Here is a 16,131-nt window from a genome sequence, read left to right as displayed (position 1 = left end):
AAATATGTATATCTGAATATAAACTTTGAATATTCAGTTATGTATGTATGTATATATATACAAATATACAGAGGAAGGTTAACATATGCCATATGCACTGAGTACGTGGGCAACATGAGGATAGTGAAACAATGGAGTGAAAGACCTCTCTCCTTTAACATTGTGTATAAAGGGGAAAGATGGAGTTTCACTCTCCTTGTATCTATCTCTACCTTGCACTACATAGCTTCACTTTTCTCCTGACTATGTATATATATATATATATATATATATATATATATATATATATATATATATATATATAATCTAACCTCCCATACTGTGATAAAGCGGAGGCAACCGCTTCTATGATCAGTAAGCGCTCAACTTCTCACTCAGTTGGATCGAAATGGGTTTGTCTCCAAGCTCCCCTACTGGTTTTTTTTTTTTTTTTTTTATTACTACACGCATGACCAAGTGTTACCAGACGCATAATATGGCGTACCTTAGGAAGTGTTACCAGTACTTTTGTTCTCGGTGCGACTGCCTGAACTTTGACGCATTGCGTTTAAAACTGTGAAATCTGGCATCATTCATCTCCTCTCCTTTTGATACTCTGTATAATTTAAAGTAGAGTTTAGTACCTATCATCTAACTTCTATTAATACATTCCCTAAATATGACCCTGCATTATTTGAGTGAATTCAAATTTCCATCAATACTGCCAACCGCCGAAAAGATTCACTTTGGATGAACAAATACTTAAAAGGAGCTTATAGCGGAAAGTTTGTCTTTGTTGAAGTTTACCGAATAAAATTGCCATCCTTCCCTTAGTTGTAACATAAAGATGGAACTGAAATCATTTTGTAGTTGGACTGAAAAACATGTAAACGCTGTCTCTTTATATATACAACAGCTTAATTTAATCATTAGTCTAAACAACAGCAACAATATTACTCAGTATGTACTCGCTCTATATGCAAGTGCGCAGAATGACTAGTGCCATCCACTTATGCAGATTTCTCAAAGCCGCTGGTGACGTCGATGTTGTGGATGCTAACAGATCGACGTCTTTGCTGTTAACACTGACAGTATAGATGTCGATGTTAAAGGCATCGACGTCGATGCTGTCGATGTTAACAACATCGACATCGATGCTGTTAACATTGACAGCATCGCCGTCTATGCTATCAATGTTTACAGCATCGACGTCTATGCTGTTAACACTGGCGGTATAGATGTCGATGTTACCAGTATCGACGTCGATGTTAACAACATCGACATCGATTCTGTTAACATTGACAGCATCGAAGTCTATGCTGTGAATGTTAACAACATCGACCTCGATGCTGTTAACACTGACAGCATCGACGTCTATGCTGTCAATGTTTGCAGCGTCTTTGTCTACACTGTTATCATTGACAGCATCGAGTCCTATGCGTCAGTCGAATTCTGTCTACGCTGTTTACATGACGCTCGCCGGTCAGCTTTGTCAAGTACAGCATCTTTGTCCCTTAACACTGATCATTGACAGCATCGACGTCTATGCTGTCAATGTTTACAGAATCTTTGTCTACGCTGTTAACACTGACAGCATCGACGTCGATGCTGTCAATGTTTACAGCATCTTTGTCTACGCTGTTATCATTGACAGCATCGACGTCTATGCTGTCAATGTTTACAGCATCTTTGTCTATGCTGTTAACACTGACAGCATCGACGTCTATGATGAAAGTATTTAAATCAAATCAAATGAGTAAGGAAACTTAAAAAACTGAAATTATTCAAAAATTAGAAAAAAGGATGATGACTGCAAACTTGCAGAGAGAAGAGAGAGAGAGAGAGAGAGAGAGAGTAACCATACCTTCTTGGTCACATGATCACACCAAAGAAAAAGTAAAACCCTGTAAAGACTCAACATCTGCAGAGAGAGAGAGAGAGAGAGAGAGAGAGAGAATTAGAGAGAGAGAGAGAGAGCGGGGTGGGGGGGCCTGGCTGTCCTTCAATCCTACTTATTAGATTATATTTTTAAATGATAACAAGAAGCAAGACTCATTTTTCGAGGTCATGCTTGGTGAAATTTACTAGTTCATCGTATGCTTGAAGCGCTCTTTGAAAAAAAAAAAAAAAATGGCCATTTTAGACTGAGAAACAATAAACAATGCTATAAAATCTGAATTCATTTCTTAACATTCGCATTATATAGTGTACACCCCCCCCCCCCACCTTTTTTTTCAACATAACTCTCTTGAAGTATAACATAAATCTCTTGAAGCATACGATAATTATACTGAGGACACTTAATTTGTCCAGCTTTGCCCACAAGAGTTTCCTTTTACTCGCACCGAATACTTAAAAAAATAATTCCTCCTAATTAATTTTAATGAATGAATGTTGTCTGACTGTTTGTCTGTCTATGTAACTGCTCAGAGAGGCTAATTCAGTAAAGACGTCACTGAAGTCCTGATTTCTCCTCAGTTCGCTGGTTCGAATCCACGAGAAGACGAAATAATTATCAACTAAAAAATTACCCTTCCGTTAATATATATTATATATATAATATATATATATAATATAAATATAGAATTATATATTATATTACTATTAGTAATAAATATGAATATATGAAAATATATCAGTTTCGAGGTAGAGTAAATTGGATATTAAAGGACACTTGTAGCTTAATGCATATTATATATGTATATATGTACGTACGTGTATGTGTGAATAAGAGTAAGGTTAGATGGCAAATGGCTGCCGAGACGGAACTTTTCCTGAGGGATCGTAAGCACATTTATGTACTTTTTAAGGTTACAACAATGGAGTAACTGCAAGCACTCATATCCATGAATATGTCTGGTAATTTAATAATTTTAACATAAACGACCAGACTGAATACAAATAGAGAATTGGTGAAAGAACACTACTAGTCAGATTTATTCTTAGCATTCAAAGGAGCGAGAAAAATAGTGGAAAGTTGCGAGAGGAAATATGACCATGTCTCAAAAGAATGTCATTTCTCTGTTGTATTACTGCAATAATAATAATAATAATAATAATAATAATGATAATAATAATAAATGTAAAGGCAAACAATCCAAGTAGTTCCTCCTGTACTGACGTATAGAATTCTATGCCTGTATGCGGTGGTGTTGTAGTGACAGAAGTGGCAATTGGGAACTTTTGTTCCTTCACCACGTACCATACTCCGTTCCAGTCTCGATGCTCAGTTACGAAGCTGACGAAATGATTCAACTTCAAGTCCAAAGCCTAGAAATAATGTGAGCGACAGAAATAAACCTCCGGACACATTCGTTTGGGGAGTCAGAATCCGCCGAGGAATATTCAAGTCGCCAATATAATCGCACTCTTTGCTTCACGGTCATTGAAAGCGTCCTTATCAGTCGCTGTCAATCATGACTTGCAAACAATTAAAGCACAAGGGGCGATAAGCAAGTTCATAATTGAAAAAAAAAGAAAGTCTTACTCTTTCCTATTAAAACGGAGTACTGCATTGTGATAACAGTGCCACTTATGAATTAGAGGTTCATGTAGGTCATGCTTTACTCGCACAATGGCCGACAGGATCGGAAACTGAGGTAACTTGTGTGGGACATGACCCCCGAAGGAACTAACAGAATAACAGATTCTATAAGCACAGTATGAACAAAGCAATATATGATTTCCCTACTGTTATTATTATTATTAGTTCCTCGTTGGACGAGTGGTTTTCGCGCTAAGCTACCAGTCCAGTGGTCCGAAGTTCGATCCTCGGCGCGACCAACGTGGAATCAGAGAAATGTATTTCTGGTGATAGAAATTCATTTCTCGATATAATGTGGTTCGGATCCCACAATAAGCTGTAGGTCCCGTTGCTATGTGACCAATTGGTTCCTAGCCACGTAAAATATATCAATCTAATCCTTCGGGCCAGCCCTAGGAGAGCTGTTAATCAGCTCAGTGGTCTGGTAAAACTAAGATATACTTTATCATTATTCTGAAGTTGAACCTTATTTATACGGAGCAAGTTCACAGGAAGCACAGACTTGAAATGCAAGTTTCCAAAGAATAGAGTGTTCATTTGAGAGGAGTAGCAGAAGGTAATAGGAAATATAAAAGGTCTGTGAATAAGACTATTAGCGTTGTTATCATTATTAACAGAGGCATTAGCATTAACATCTGCGCTGCATCCGAGGCAAAACTATACAAGGACAGCGAGACCACACCTGCATCCGTTTCCGTAGTACTAAGTCGACTGTTACCGACATCATCCATCACAGAATACAAGAGACCAAAAGTATGATTCCACTGCGATATATGAACTAAAGAAGAGTGATCTCTCTCTCTCTCTCTCTCTCTCTCTCTCTCTCGATAAACGTACGTGACGACCTATATCAGTTGGGTCGTTGGGACAGATAAAAAAGGCAGTTTTGATGCCATCGGTGACAGAGGCCGATAACAGCAGAAACAACTTGAAAAGGTCACAGGACACGAAAGGCAGAATGTGGCTGCATAAGCGTTTGAGGTGTGAAGACATCAATGGGACCCAATGTCTCTACGTAGCCCAGGCTAGACTAAGAAGAGCACAGGGCGTGGGGAAAAGGGACAAAGAGTAAGGGTGAGTCTTCAAGGATATTAGAGAGTGAGAGTCAGGGGAAACAGAGGCAATAAAAGAACTCCAAAGTCCAGCAGCTTGGGGAAATACGCTATCACTGGACAGGCAAACTAAGAATGACTAATTTAAACAAAATGAATGTGGGAAGCTGTGGCTTGACGGGTGTTACCTGGTCGTGTTAGAGAGGTGGGATTCTCTCCTTCAGCCGCTCAACGAAGCGGAATAGTGGCTGAAAGAGAACCTGTGAAAAGAGCATATGCTGGAAAGGAGCTGAAAACAACATACCATGGAAATAAACAACAAACTGGCAACTAAACATACCAGCAAACAGAAGTGCATAAAGAAAGAGCACTGGATAAATGGATTCATTGATACAAAGAGGAAAGTAGACACAGAAAGTAACAAGTTCAAAGATTGATAAATAGTGACACAATACAATATATATCAACGTCTGCAACGCTTCATCTCAGCTTGATCTTAAGTGAGACATACGTCAATCACCTCCATTCCACTTTTATAATTACTACATAGTAATAAAACCTTTGCAATATTCCTATATATGGAATGAGTGATTCTCTTCCTATGACTGCCAGTTATTGGTAGGTAGGATGTGTCAACAAGAACGCAAACCTACTGTAATGGATGTTTCTGCGTGAGATAGTATTCATAATCCAAGTGTAGAGAGAGAGAGAGAGAGAGAGAGAGAGTATAAATACAATCACACATAAATCTAACAACGATACAGTAAACATTGACAAAACCTGATGAAAAAAAATGCATATAAATACACTAATAGAAAAAACACATACAAGATGCATAATAAATTATCAGTGATACCTAAGAGAGAGAGACAGAGAGTGCAGACAAGTAAGCTAATATGCACTCACACATAAAACTGATTCTATTGATACCCTAAATACCAGAGAGAGAGAGAGAGAGAGAGAGAGAGAGAGAGAGAGAGAGAGAGAGACTTTCTACTTACCGGTGGGCAGTTTGCGCATGCACGCATAAGGCTGTGAAAATGTCAGCGCAGCAGTTTTCTACAAAACAGCCACCGCAACGTCTGCCAACTACCTAAAGACGACCATCGTGATTGGATAGCCTTGCAATGACTTTTTTTATGTTATTTTTTTAAAGAGCTATAAATGATCAGAGAGGAATGCTATCAAGCAAAATACGATCATTAACAATTATGTTCCACATGAAAATAACAAAGGACATGACTTTATACGTGAATTTCTGTATTTATAAACGTCCATTTTCTATAGGTTTAGAAAAAAAATCATTCTTATCATTTGGAACTGCTGTATAACTCTTTACAAACATTTCTTTTTTAATGGAAGCTGTTTTTACCATGTGGTCACGTCCTGCAAGTAGGCAGGTCGAGCCACAGTAACTGAGGGCAAACTCACTGAAAAAAAGAAAGTGTATAAAGAATGCTTAAATCTACTTGGCTGACAGTATAACAAACACTTATATACAATCAATTAACTCTTTGTCAATTTCCTCAATTTCCCTGCTACTAAATAGGCGATAACCTCATGGGCTAAATTCATCGTAATCTAGCTACAGAAGATGATTCTTAACTGATCGGCTGAATGTGAATAACCAACAGGTCTTTTCACCGCCATCTTGAATTGTAATTCAAGATGGCGGTGGTCTGTCCCAGCCCTAAAGAATATGCATGTTGTTCTTATCTGCTTCTACAGCTTTACCTGTTTTCCCACTGTAAACATCACTGACTAAATATTTAACTCACCTGAAACATTTTCAAACCAAGAAGGTGGAAAGCATAACAGATGTGAACGTTGGACATCTTAAATATAAATATTACACTAACCGAAATATCATGTAGGTGTTGTGGCTATAAAACTCCAATATTTTTTCATTAAGTAACAACAGTTAAAACATTTACGTGTCCTTGGGGAGAACCGAAAACTCTGTATTTTTTTGTTGCTATGACTGCATTTGCGTCTCAATACAGCACAACCTCCCTTATGAAAGATTAACAGTTTGTTTTACTTGGAATCTGAGGGGGCGAGGAGCGAAGCGCCATTGTCGAAGCTGGGTCGCAGCTCAAAAGAGTGGAATAAGTTAATGGACAATTTAGGATCGAGGAGATGGAGATATACGACAGGGTAGCCCTCCCTCTCAAGATCTCACGTTCTAATAGAGATCATGGGATTAACGTCAAGAGAGGAAAACAGATAAAGTCGTTTAGGGAGGGCATGGATTAACAATCAACACACACCACACCCGCCTCCAAATACGTGTTCATCTCGAAGTCGGAGGGTCCAGACAGGCTTCAAATCTTTACCCCGTTTTTTTTTTTTTTTCCAAAGGCCACTGACCATTTCAGACATCAAAGAGGTTCTCTGAAAGGTATATTTTAATTTTCTTTTCACACGGTCATTTTTCGTTATTCTAGAATGCTGATTATCTATGCGACATTTGGTTATAGAGGAAAAGAAAGGCATTTCATTTCCTCGTTTCCAAAAACAAGCTGAAACAAGGTAAAATGCAACATATCATTGTAAAAGGCAAAGACGATTTTAATCATTCCACCCACTGTATATGTAGCAGATGTTTTGAAGCAAGTCTGTAGACAATAGACAGTCAAGAACTTCTCAGATCACGATTACAATTAATTACCTATAAAATATTATGTGTCATGCACTTCCAAATTTTCAACTGGAATCGATAGAGAGAGAGAGAGAGAGAGAGAGAGAGAGAGAGAGAGAGAGAGAGAGAGGTGTCTATGAATCCCCCAAAAATGAAGGAAATAAAAACCAGTAAAAAATACGACGGAGTTTCTTCGACGCAATCGAGTTTTCTGTGCATCTTACAATAATGTACGCAACTCTCAGCCACGGCCCACGAAACTCTCAACCGGCCGTGGTGGCCTGTGTTGTTGCTTTGCCAGACACAAGATAATTGTTAATTAATAAAAACTACTGATGCTGGAGGGCTGCAATCTGGTATGTGTGATGAATGGAGGGTGGATGATCAACATACCAATTTGCAGCCCTCTAGCCTCATTAGTTTTTAAGATCTGAAGGAGGAAAGAAAATAGTTCTCTTTTACAGAAAACTAAAAACATGTACAACCCTCATCTTCCCAACATCAAGACCATCTACCATGAGACGTGGTAGGTTTCCCTGGGACCATGAAATTGACCTTGAGCGAAATCCACCGAGAGAATGAGGTACTTGTTGTTGTTTTTGATTTAGCTGACCTGTGTCAGCACGGGCTCTTGCTCACAGAGCAGCCCGTAATGATTGTACTTTCCCTTTTCATCCCTTTATTTGTCTGGAGATGTCTCGCTCCCCCCTACCCACATACAACCCCCTTTTTGACTCACGGTCATGACTCACCTTTCGGTCCCACAAAAGTTAAGAAAGTAGAGAGTCTATAGTGTCTCCTGGATTACAAAATGTATTTTACTGACATATACCAGTTTCTCTGCGATTTGTTACATATATACAAATATTCCATTCTTGTATTCTCCGTATACCCATAGGGATTTTCACGATTTACTAGTTTCTAACCTAAACTGTTTTTTTATTATTATTATTGCAGTAACTATAATATATACAGCATTTAAAGCTTAAGCAGCTGATGCTATTTTTCAAATTCATGAATCTAGGCCTCACAGTTACCAGATTTCAACTTTGTACATGTTCGTATTTTGATTCCTTTGAATACTGTGCTGAAATACGCAGAACCTCGCCTAGTGGTAGTCTTGACTAAATAAACTATCTGTGGGATCTTAGTACCTATAGCATCGTCAACCTAGCTTTCGAAATAAATCAGCTTCGGATAATTTGAAACGGCAACTCTTTTCTCACAACGTGGAAGTTCTGGGCTGTACTTTGGTTCCTCAGTTATCAAGCGCAAACGATGTTTTTAATTATGTTGATTGTTTTAAGTGGCAGAAGGAAAATTATTTACTGCAGAGAGAGAGAGAGAGGTGGTGGGGGGGGGGGTGAGCATTCACGAATATAGATTAACATGTTGAGAGAAGAATGATGAATATAAAAAAATGAAGATTATAATCTGAGAGAGAGAGAGAGAGAGAGAGAGAGAGAGAGAGAGACACTCAACAATATAGATTAACATGTTGAGCGAAGGAAATTAGATAATAATGAATATAAAGAAAATGAAGATAATAGTCATCTGAGAGAGAGAGAGAGAGAGAGAGAGAGAGAGAGAGAGAGAGCAATGCTTACATAACGCCAAAGTTAATCTTACAGTGGTCAAATTTATCTTAACAGGGCCAGTTGAATCTCAAAAGATTAATATATACACTAAAGAGGTCAAGGATTACAATTATAGAGTGACTGTACATTACATAAGATGGAGAGGAGAGAGAGAGAGAGGGGCGGGGGGTGGGTGGTGTTGGTAAGAGAAGGAAAGAATAAGTATATACAAAGACATGAAGAGGTGGAACAACAACCTAAACTAACATTACTTTACAAATTCCAATTTTTTTGACAGCTTTCTGCCTACGCACGTCCCAATAACATTTGTACTGTACACTATTTATATTCATAAATTGCAAAGTGTTGAGGGAAATATGTTTATTATATGAAACAATCATGCTTAATAGAAAATACATTAAATTTTTATAATTACACTCAACAATATATCACAAACCTACGGTTCTTGTCATTTTTCCATAGTCATGATGTTTATAAACGTAATTTATGAAATTACTTATCCGTGTTCGCCTTTTTCGACACCACGCTGGCCTTTGCCTCACTAAAACTACAATGTTTAAAAAATGTCATATGTAAAGACATCATATACAATCAAGTTCTAAGACATTCTTCTGTATCTATCAGAAATCTAATCAAAGGTTTATACGACTTGAAAACAAAGAACTCGACTGATCTTTTAGCAGCGAAAGGTCTGTGTTAATGTCCGCACAGTGTGAGAGAGAGAACATTTCACCTTAACAGAGCAATGATGTTGCTGACATTTGCGTAGTATTTGGCAGAAACCCACAAGGCTTGGACAATGAGGATAATACCAAACGGTCCTAGTTGAAATAGGGCTTACGATTGTGTAAATTCTAGTGAACACTGATATGCAAAACAACTACACTCAATGCATTAGATGACTTACATATCACTACTGTACATGAGACAAGCTTTGACTCATTAGATAACCCCAAGAATATCAGAACGATCAAATAGTGCCAGCTGTTCGAATTGTTTAGTGGAGTGGATACATGTTACGAGACCAGCTTATCACTAAGCCTTGGTTTGAAGGTTGCACCCTCGCTCATTTGGAACCAAACCCTCTCTGCATCTGTGTTAATAACTGTAACAAATTCATTTATCACCGGGACAAAGTCAAATCAACAAAGCTGCATAGTGTACCTTATTTCCAGAACCAATAGTCGTCATGTCGCATTTAAAGACTGAAACGATAAAGGTCCCAAAGTACAGTCCTGCAGAACACAAGAAAAATGATTTTCTAACAGAAATGGCCAACACTGATGCGGAGAGCAACTAGAAATGCTGACGGGCAATGAAGCACAACACATTGCAAGATCTAGAGAGAGAGAGAGAGAGAGAGAGAGAGAGAGAGAGAGAGAGAGAGAGAGAGAGGAGACATCCTAAAGACAAATTTAAAAGGATTAAATAGCTTGTTGACTGGTCAATCATAGCAACAGCTGAGAGAGAGAGAGAGAGAGAGAGAGAGAGAGAGACCTTACAGACCTTACTTCTTGTTCGGGTTGCCCCAGGTCCCTCAGTGTGAGGCACCTCTAATGTCTACCAGAGAGTTGCTAGTTCATCTTCCGGTATATTTTGCATCTTCCAATCTTGGATGGTCTGGGATGCAGCTTAGATATTTGTCGAGCTTATTCTTAAACACATCTACGCTCACTCCTGATATATTCCTCAGATGAGCTGGCAACGCATTGAATAGACGCTGCATTATCGATGCTGGTGCGTAGTGTCCTGTGTGCTTTCCTTATTTTTCCTGGTATAGTTTTGGGCACTATTAATCTACCTCTGCTTGCTCTTTCTGATATTTTTAGCTCCATGATTTTTTCGACAATTCCTTCTATCTGTTTCCATGCCTGAATTATCATGTAGCGTTCTCTTCTCCTTTCTAGACTATATAATTTTAAGGATTGTAGTCTTTCCCAGGAGTCAAGATCCTTAACTTCTTCTATTCTGAGAGAGAGAGAGAGAGAGAGAGAGAGAGAGAGAGAGAGAGAGAGAGATGTCATCCTAAAGAGAAATTTAAAAGGATTAAATAGCTTGTCGACTGGTCAATCATAGCAACGCATCAGCTGAGAGAGAGAGAGAGAGAGAGAGAGAGAGAGAGAGAGAGAGAGAGAGAGAGGAGTCATCCTAAAGACGTGTTTAAAGGATTAAATAGCTTGTCGCCAGGTCAATCAGCAACGCATCAGTGTGGAGAGAGAAGAGAGAGAGAGAGAGATAGAGAGAGAGAGTGTCATCCTAAAGAACATTTCAAAAGGATTAAAAGCTTGTCGACTGTCAATCATGCAACGCATCAGCTGGTGTGTGAGAGAGAGAGAGAGAGAGAGAGAGAGAGAGAGAGAGGTCATCCTAAAGACGTATTTAAAAGGATTAAATAGCTTGTCGACAGGTCAATCAGCAACGCATCAGCTGTGGAGAGAGAGAGAGAGAGAGAAGAGAGAGAGAGAGAGGAGAGAGAGAGAGGTCATCCTAAAGACAAATTTAAAAGGATTAAATAGCTTGTCGACTGGTCAATCATAGCAACGCATCAGCTGTGAGTGAGTGAGAGAGAAAGAGAGAGAGAGAGGGGGGGGTGGGGTGGTGACCTAGGCCCTACTGATTATCGATTAACAAGTGACAGTAACTTACATGTACGCGATTTATAACCGATAGCTACGTCCTCCGATGCTGATAATGGACAGCCAATGTCTCCCGCGAAGAGTGATACAAGTGTCAGAGAGAATATACTTCAGTCCTTTGACCTTCATATTAATCTAATTAATAAACGGCGTCGTTGTGGGCGAGAATATTTACGCAGAAACAATATGCCAGGAAGACCCACAGAACAACAGGGGAGAAAATCAATGAAAATATAAAATGGAGCCAACAAAAGTGCATTAGATTTCATCTACTTGTACAGATATATCTATTAACCATTATGCATTACATAAATGTAGAGCAGATAAAAAAATAAAAGAAAAAAAAGCATTAATTAGAATGTTCCATTAAATTCATGTTATTGAATAAAATGTTTTCATTTTGTATTCCTTACTCTTCTTGTACAGATATATCTATTAACCATTATGCATTACATAAATGTAGAGCAGATAAAAAAAACATTAATTTGAATGTTCCATTAAATTCATGTTATTGAATAAAATGTTTTCATTTTTTATTCCTTACTCAAAAACTGAGTAAGGAACCCAGAACATATCTGTTCATACCATACATATTTATGTTAATTTTGTATCTACAGAATTACACGTTTAATGAAAATAGGCAATACTCACTGCCGGTCACATTGTACAACTTAAAAGACATGGATAAAAAAAAAAAGGAATACTTTTAAATATAGATAAATTCATCCTCCAGACTGCTACACGCTGGAAATTTAAGGTAATGTATGGAAGAGGCAATGTACCCAGTGAACATGAGTTATCAGCTTAATTCACAATCATTCCTAATATCATTTACTGGTGGTCCGTGCGAGCAAGAGCCCGTGCTGGCCTGAGGTAGCTTAAACTAACATCAACAGCAAGAACAGGGAGCGGATATTCCCTTGTCTTGCCAAAAATTTGATGACAGTTGAATCTGCATATCCATACCAAGCTGTACTTGCCGCACAAGTCCATTAAACAGCATTTAAGTATCTTGAAAAAGAAAGCAACCACCCTTCGGTTGAATGAAAGGACAAAGGAAATTAAATGAAGCATGAGAGAAACTGAAAGTAGCACATACAATCCGTAACGAGCGATGTTTATGTCATCTTGATTAAGAAGTCTTTCATTTTCCTATCAAGATATTTTCTGTCCGTGAGGACGGCCTCTTGCCTTATACTGTCTTTCACATTCCTACCTGCAGAATTTATGGTGAATAATTGGGACCAAGTTACGCCTTTATTTATTTATTTATTTATTTTTTAATATTCCTAAACTCGAACTCCGTCTGCACTGTCGCACCATTTTGGGAGTTATCTTTCAAGTAAGCAACTTATACACTTAACTAAATACAGTATACTGTATCCATGCATACATACATATATATCGGTAGCCTATAAGGACAGTGAACATGTTTATTAATGGTTTATTTATAAGTCCTCCTTATTGTGGAGGGGCATTTGGAGGCAACGGAATAACAGTGCTTAGACATCAGTTGTCAAATGGTATTGTTCAGGCAGATTATAGTAATGTAAGAAAAAATAAAACAGTGACTGCTTTCCTCCTAAGTCGCTTTCGGGTGAGGCCGAGAGCTTTTGAACGACTCTTTCATAATGCACAGGAGACAGTAGAAAAAGTCTCTTTTATCCTCACAATATAGAATCAACGAAAAAAGGATATTTTCTCTGCTATACACCACATATTAAGCTGGACATCTGATTACTACTACAGCTCCTAGTTTTTCCAAAAGCTTCTTTTTCATCTTTTAATCCGGAGAAAATAGTCTTATTTTACCCTTAACAATGTAAAAACAAATGAAAAAGGCCTTTTATCTGCTAAACATGGATACCTCATCATCATATGATCCCAGCTTTTTCGAGAGCCTTTTCGCCTCTTAATTAATCCTGAGAAAACACAGTGGCGAAATCAGTCCGCTCATTCCTCAAGGTCGCATTCCTGAGGTATGTTAACGACTCTTCTCTCCTTCCGTTCAGCGAGTGAAGAAGTTTCCCTTCTTCAAATATTTAGGAAGAAACTCGCCAACGCAAATGACCTCGAAATTGACCGGCGTTTTGTCATTTCTACAGCAAAACCGCACCGCTCCAGTGCTTTAATAATCAGTCACTATTTATTAGGAAAACACAATGACCCCTGGGGTTTCTAGCGCGAGAATCAACGTTAAAATAACGACAAATAAAGCATACTGATTATTTCTGAGAACACGAAAATGTACGAAAGACTAAACAAATCAAGACCCGGTGATGAAAGGACGAAGATAGTCGTTGCATAATTTGCTACAATACATTCAGGACGACGAATGAAATGTCCTTGGAAGGTCCTTGAAAGGTATACCCCTCGAAAAAAAGCCCCCGCCCCCCCCCCTTGAAAAGTATACCCCTCGAAAAAAAAGAATAACCCATGAACGAAGTTTAAAACAAGGGAAAAGACAGATAAGAAACCACGAAAGTTAATTAAAACTGACTCGGCTAAAGCATTCGTTATGTGAGACTAATTAGACTGTAGAGGTCTAATGCTTAGGCAGAGGAAGGTTTCGCAATGGGCACAGCTGCAATCTAGGTACATATATACATGCACTGACAATGCTTACACACACACACACACACACACATATATATATATATATATATATATATACATATATATATATATATATATATATACATATATATATATATATATATATATATATATATTTATAATATACATACACACACACATACACACACACACACACACACACACACATATATATATATATATATATATATATATATATATATATATATATATATATGTGTGTGTGTGTGTGTGTGTGTGTGTGTGTGTGTGTGTGTGTGTATCATAAAAATAAATATATTTTAGGAGGCACCCTCTCCCTGAGTTAAAAATGCTTTTCGTTGGAATATACGGTGGCTCCAAAAAGAATTGACTTCATGGTTTCAATAGGTCTCTTGGAATGAGGCCGCTGCTCCCTCTTTGTAAAAGATCATAAAACCAGGCAATCTTTCATGTTAGCTCTTGATATTCCTGCGTGCACTCGACACAAAACTACAGATGTATAAAGAAAATTCACTTATCAGTTCCTCCTTTCCCAGAGATAAACGTTACGCAACAGACACCGCGTCCGTATTTTTTTCCATTATCTGTAATCACTTCAAGTGAAGATGTGTAACCACTTTGTTTAAAGGTGAAATAGTTTTCGCCGTGGCCTTATGCTATATCTGACCTTGAGACAACACCGAGGCATTTCATTTTTTATTGAGACTTATAGATAAAGAAGGGGTGCCTTTTGGAAAAGGGAGAAAAAGTTGCGATACTGCGTAGATGATGTTTGAGCGCATATAATACGTGGGGATACTTTATATATATAATATATATATATATATATATATATATATATATATATCCCGATGAGGTGGGAGACGATTACCTCGTAGAGGCCATCCCATTGTTAAACTGAGAATGGATGGTAAACACCTTGACAAATACTGATCACTCACGCTTGTTATTGCTTCCCCTCCCCCAACCCCCCAACCGCTCTTCTCTCTCTCTCACTCTCTCTCTCTCTCTTTCCCCGCTCCTCCTACGACCCAACACATTCTACTAACAAAAGCGAGAGAGAGAGAGAGAGGGAGAGAATGCATATTTCCGTCGTATCGATTGACCAGACACCGCGTAGGCACCCACGGGCCATCGCTGACACGAAATTGCAATTTCACATCGGAGGTCAAGGTCATGTTTCCTTCTTTCTCTGAAAGCAAAAAACATCCGCGATCATCATCATCATCATCATCTTCAGATCAGTCGACTCGAAGAAGGTTCTTTCCCCAAGGATTTTCGGGGGTCGTTATTTAAGACCCATGTTTCTTGGGGTCTTTATTCTTTAAGATATTTACAGTCTTTTGTTTCATGTTTTTCGGTCATCCCCAACGTGCTGGTACTAAACACGCCACAAAGTTAGATACATACCGGGTTAAAACCATTGGGGGTCACTATCTATAGGAAGATCTCTCAAAAATATAGGTAACATTTTTCTTTTATTACGTAATTGATAAAATACACGTGTAACTACCCGTGTAATTTGTGGGATATAATTAGAAATATGTCACGAATATTACTATTTCAGTTCCTACATTTTCATCAGAGTCCAGCAACATTGGGTGTGGTCAGAGTTTGGATAGGTGATTAACAAGGCAAGCCAGATGCCGTTTTGACAAATTAGCCCACTGAACATCCAAGGGAAGGGCATGGAGCTAGCTGGCAATGTCAACCCATACGTAATATATATATATATATATATATATATATATATATATATATAGTATATATATATGTGTGTGTAATTGCAATAGCCACGATGTCCTTCTCGTGGTCAGGTCGGCAATGTGACCTCGTTCTGATTCCTCGGGGCGAGGGTTCGATTTCCGCTACCGGACATCACAATTACTTCATATTTCTTGCGCTTGGATCTAGGGCTTTGTAGTGACAAGCATTTCCAAAAATTATGAGAATTCGAGAATATATATATATATATATATATATATATATATATATATATATATAGTATATATATATATATATATATATATATGCATGCACAGACATAAACATACATTACATACCTACATACATACATACTACA

This window comes from Macrobrachium nipponense, chromosome 15 (assembly GCF_015104395.2).
Source record: "Macrobrachium nipponense isolate FS-2020 chromosome 15, ASM1510439v2, whole genome shotgun sequence".
In the NCBI taxonomy this organism is placed as follows: domain Eukaryota; kingdom Metazoa; phylum Arthropoda; class Malacostraca; order Decapoda; family Palaemonidae; genus Macrobrachium; species Macrobrachium nipponense.
Note: the sequence above shows the minus strand (reverse complement) of the source record.